Genomic DNA, 6,000 nt, shown 5'->3' with positions numbered 1-6,000 from the left:
TTGTCCTTAAGACCAAGGGTTTTTGTTGTTGTTGTTTTTTTTTTTTTTAAACCTGTGGATGGATGGTTTTTAGTGCATCCATCCAAATGACTCGGTACGTGTATTTCAAACAGTTGCTCACCAACCGCTACCCTCCTTACTGAAGAAGTCTATGAAAGGTTAGATATAGCCAAAATAAATCTTGCCTTAGGACAGCACAGAGGGTTGTTCCATACGAGCAGAGGGCCTGATCTACCCCCTGTTAAAGGTAGGCAGTCAGGATGTTCAGTGCCCTGTGCATTGTATTTTGAGGGTGAATGAGAACTGAGAAAGAAACTTTCTAAGTGACTTAATTAATCTCGGATGTACGCCATTGTCAAATCAGCTGTCATAATTGCAAAAGTTGAGTTCAGCTTTGTATGTTGGCTTTATCTGAAATCTTTTACACTGAACCTTGAAAGTTCATCTTGAAGAGCTGAGGAAATTCTTAGGTTTGTGTGGAGGAAGGAAGCATAGCTCCAGTAGGCAGCAGGCATGGCATGGCCTAGGTCCTTGTGGCCTTGTATGTTATTTCATCTATGCTGATGACAGTTTGGAATGGAGTTTTGTGCAATCTGCACTACAGCATACTCTATGCACCTATCCACATTTGGTAGCCAGCCTACGTGATGGCCTCTGGGTTGTTAGTTGTAATTGGCAACTTGGCAGGCCTTAGGATCACCATGGAAACATAGTCTGGGGGCATCTGTGAGAGGTTTCTGCACTGGGGAAACTGAGTTAGGAAGCCCTCAAATGGTGGCACAATTTCTCAAGCTGCTGGCTGAGATAAAGAGGAGAATGGGAACTGAACACCAGTGTTCGTTGTTCTTTTTTCCTGCTTGTGGTCAGAGAGTGCGCTGCCACAAGGTTTTCCCTGTGGTGTGGTTCAGGTGTTCAGTGTTATGCCCTGAACTGTTAAACTTCCTTTCTTGAGTTGAGTTTGTCAGGTACCTTGTTGCAGCGATGAGAAAGAAGAGTGGTTTCTACAGCTTCCAGTTATCACTGTTTCCCGATGTTCTCACTCTTGTGTGACTCCTTCCCACTATATATGTCAAGATGGCTCTCTGGGCAGTAATAATCAAAGGGTCATGGAAACACCTTGTTTGGGCTTTCTCTCTGCCACATACCTCTCTTGCTCTTCCTCCCTCCTTTTTCTTTTTTCCCTGGTGTCACCCCCTCTCTCCTCCTTGGAGAGGCAATGTTTTGAAAGTGTAGTAAGGACACAGAACAGCCCCATGGGAAGGGCTGGGTGTGATGAAGGCTTGCTGTCAACAACTCCTGTGGAACTGAGGAACCTGCCACCAGCAGTGTGAGCCATCCTGGAAGCTGAGCCTCTGGCCCCTAGTCAAGCCACTGGGTGCAGAAGCTGGGTCCACACCACACCTCACCTATGATCTTAATGATCTTAATGAGGCAGGTTTGCAGCTGTTCTATGACTCCGGACCTGCACAAATTATGAAATAATATTTGTTTATGGTTTGAAATCACACATCTTGGGCATGATTTACATTACAGTCACAGATAATTAACTACATGTTTTTTACTTTCTATCCTAGGGCGCCAAAGATGCTGAGAAGGGTCAAGCTGGCCCAAGCATCTTTGTAGACCAGGAAGTTAGTTGTACTGAAGACTTCCTTTGGGCTGGAGAGATGGCTGGGCAGTTAAGAGCACTGACTGCTCTTCCAGAGGTCCTGAGTTCAATTCCCAGCAACCACATGGTAGCTCACAACCATCTATAATGGGATCTGGTGCCCTCGTCTGGTGTGTCTGAAGACAGCTACAGTGTACTCATATACATAAAATAAATAAATACATAAATAAATCTTTAAAAAAAAAGACTTCCTTTGATCAGTGGAAAAAAAAACTGATGTAGACATTAAGTGTGCTAATTCGGTCACCCCAGCAGAATAGAGCCTGGATGTCGCGCATGATTCTCATGGTGGTATGTTCCCAGTCTCGTGCTACCTCAGCCTCCTTCCCAGCATCACCTTCCAAATAATCTACGTGCACACAAGCCCCACTATCAGGCTTTTCCTTCATTGAAACCCAAAACAAGAATTGACTAAATAGCCTGTTTTCGGGGAGGTGCGCAAGAGCAGTGTGCAGGTGTGCACAGAGACAAGGCCCAAGTAAGTCTGCTTTACACAACTGCTCTGCAGTGAGTGTCTAGTCCTTTGTGAGCAGGAGAATGCACTCACCTCTTTCAAGAGGAACCTACTGTGGAACCTAGACCCCTCCCACTTGGCCCCGCCTCCCAGTGCTGTGTGGACCATCCTCAGCACGAGTTTTGGTGGAGGCAAGCCCTCTTGGAACCATAGCCTGAGTTTCCAGTGATTGTAAGGAGGCTGGAGGTTCATGGAGAAGATCAACGGGGTTGACCTGACTAAAGTAGACTCCACAAATAAGACATTAATTTTATTGGAGGATTGCCCTAACAGGATAGTGATAAGTTTTTCCTCCCCTTTCCTCCTTTTAAAAATAATGAGTGAGTTTTATATGGTGTCAGCTTTGAAAGTTTCCTAATTAGGTATTTACGGGTCAAGGGAGTTGGAAGCCCTTTCTCTTGGCACAGACTAGTCCTTGAGGGGTCAGAAAGGGTCAGCTGTGCATATTGCATTCCTTGTCCTCAAGAGACAACTGCCTCTTGGGAGGCCTGGTTGTTCAGTCCAGGCACAGTTAAGAATGTGGTTTGGCCTTTCGTGTCCACAAAGTGGGAGTCCAAGTGGGCAGCCCCACACCTGGTAGCCTGGACTGGGAAACAAGGATGTCTCGGCAAAGTATTTTCCTGAGGACGACGAACTGAAGTTTCTTTCATGTGTCAAGTGTCAGTCCAGTGTAGAACAGACAGCACATTTGTTAGTATGTTTTAAGGGCAACAGTGGAGCAAAGGAATCCATTTCATCCCGAACACTGAGCACCAGGGCCATGGAAACAAAGCAAGGGCTTGGCACAGCATTTTGGGTTCATCTGTCTTGTTTTGATCAAAGCAAAAGTAACCATGCATTAGATTTCCTTTATTTTAGCGAAAAGAATTCTGTTGAGTTAACCTCATTTTATTGACCATCTGAAGTCTAAGGTGGTTCTCTAAAGTCAGGTGCTAATAGACATTATGAGAGCTATGACGGCTGAGCACTTTGGCTGGGACACACTTATTTTCCAATTTTCTCATTGTCATGGTCAAGTATTTGGCCAATCACAAATACTTTAGGGAAGCAGTTTTATTTGGCTGTGTTTGAGGAAAGAGTCCCCTGGTGGGGCAGGCGTGGCTGTGGGCTCTCGTGGCAGTATGGCAGTCATGAGAGGCTGCTGGCTCACCTTTCTGCGGACTAGGAAGCAGAGACATAATGCCAGCACCCAGTTTCCTCCTTTCCCCATTTATATGTTACCCAGGACCCCAACCCATGAGCCCTAGTGGAGCTTTGCAGACATCTGCAGACACCCAAATGCTTGCTTCCCTAAGCCTTCAGGCTGTAACCCAGTTAAGCTGGTAATCAAAAATGGCTGGCACTGGGGCTGGTGAGATGGCTCAGCAGTTAAGAGTGCTGACTGCTCTTCCAAAGGTCCTGAGTTCAAATCCCAGCAACCACATGGTGGCTCACAACCATCCGTACCAAAATCTGATGCCCTCTTCTGGAGTGTCTGAAGACAGCTACGGTGTATTTACATATAATAAATAAATAAATAAATAAATAAATAAATAAATTTTAAAAATGACTGGCACGGCAGCTGAAAGACTGTCAGAGCAGTTAGGCTGAAACTTCAGTGAAGCCCATTTCCTGCTGTCTCAAAGGCAAGCTTAGGTAGCATTCATCTTTGGGGGTGCCATCTTATGTAGCACCCTGATTTGGGGTGGGGCAGAATGGGGCATGCACATGTGTGTACATGCATGAGAAGCATTTGAAGTACATGACCCAATTTTGGATGTTTTTCTTCAGATATTATCCACTCTGCTTGTTTTTAAAGACTTATTTGTCTATGTGTGTCTGTTCATGTGAATGTGTGATACATGTGTGTAACTGCCTGAGAAGAACAGAAGAGGGTGTGTTGGATCCCTTGGAGTTGGAGTGTTGTCTCCACTAGCTCTGAGTCCTCTGGAAAAACAGGAAGTTTCACTTTTGACCACTTAGATGTCGCTCCAGCCTCCACCTTGTTTCTTTGAGACAGGGGCTTTCATTGACCTAGGATTTACCAAATAGGCTAGTCTCTTTTCCCAGTGACTGGAACCTAAGTGTCCAACTCTTTACATGCCTGGCTCTTTATATGGGTGCTGGGATAGGCATTTCACCAAATGAGCCATCTTTCCAAAGCCCTACATTTATAGACATTTTGTTGCTCAATTCGTCTTATAAATTCAGATTTACAGCTGGGGTAAAAATAAAAGTCATGGAAAAGAGCTTTGTTATAAATCTAGGCTTTGACATGGAAATTACAGAATGAAAGCAAATCAAGTGGGAAATTGGAAAGAAATGAGGAAGCCAGAGTACAGCCAACACTGGGGTTAGCACCCAGACACTGCAGACACTGAGATCAGCACTCAGACACTGCAGACACTGGGGTCAGCACCCAGACACGGCAGACACTGAGATCAGCACCCAGACACTGGGGTCAACACTCAGAGCACAGTAGCACCCAAACACAGCAGATAGATGAAGCAAAAGCTACTGGGGGCTGTAGGCTTACCATTCAACACTGACACTATGAGGTGCTCAGTACTGTGGTCAGATTGTAAGGAGGCCTTGTCCTCAGGGAGCACACTCCAGAAAAAAAGATGATTTTGTGTTTTTAGAAAAATAAATCATACTACAACTTAGTGTCATTTTTAAATGTTTTTCCACTGGGGTTTTTAGACAAAGACTTGAGAAAGCTAGACCTTGCAGTCATGACAATGACCATGGGTCCTATTCTGACTCCTCCTTTCCTCCAGAAATAACTTTACAAGATGATGTAATTAAAAGCTTTTGGGAAAATGATTGCAAATGTTAAGTCTCTGCTGAGCTAAGGACCCAGAATGGCTCAAAGTCCCAAAACCTAATCAGTATTTTCCCCAAGACACAAAAGCAGACTTTCTTAGCTCTTGCCCTCTTCCCCATGACGTTCTGCCTTCTCATCAGGATCCCCCATCTTTCCTTGTTTTGTCTGGTGCAGAGGAGGCAGGCTGCCCTGGAACTTGTCTGTGAACTGAGCCCCATTGAGAACATGGCCTTTTGACCAGAGTATCAAAGCAATCCAGCTGCGAATTAAGGAAATAGAAGCCTGCAAACTTACTTTAAGAGTCAGGTCATAGGAGTCTTTGAAGAATTTAAGCTCTTGGAGGGGCAAAAAAGGTAGGAAGCAAGTTCCAAATGCACACACCTTTTATTTATAAAGAAGAGGCAGGAATATAAAGGAATGGAATAGAATGGGGTACATGTACCTAGATGAGAATCAGTTCCCCAGTACCAATTACTATGGCAGACCTTGGCAGCTTTCACCGCAGAAATATATTTTCTCATGGTTCTGGAGATGTGACGCTGATGATCACAGGCTGGAAGGTTGCCTGTACCCCGAGTTCCCCTCAGCTTGCAGGTGTTCTTCTTCTTTCCTCTGCACCCCTGAGTCTGCATGTCTGAATCCTCTCATAAGAACAGGGGCCAGATACGGCTAGTAACCTCTGTATGAGCACAGAATAGGCATATCATTTCTCAGCCACTGTCTTCAGAAGAATATCCCATGAGTGCAGATGTGTTTATTAGTGGACAAATGGAGTATAAACACTCCATTAATAAAATGAAATATTGCGCGGTGGATTATGATTCTGCCTTTTAAATAAAAGTAGTCCCCATAAGTGTTACGAAATGGATGGAGAATGAAGACACGATGCTAAGTGGAAGAAGGCACTCATGAAAGGACAAGCAGTGCACATGTCCACTTAGATAAAGGACCTATGCAAACACATAGCAGGAATGCAGAACCGTGGCTAGCAGGGGCTGGGCAGCGAGGAGA

The sequence above is a fragment of the Mus caroli genome, chromosome 3, assembly GCF_900094665.2.
Source record: "Mus caroli chromosome 3, CAROLI_EIJ_v1.1, whole genome shotgun sequence".
NCBI classification, from domain to species: domain Eukaryota; kingdom Metazoa; phylum Chordata; class Mammalia; order Rodentia; family Muridae; genus Mus; species Mus caroli.
This window is presented reverse-complemented; position numbering follows the sequence as displayed.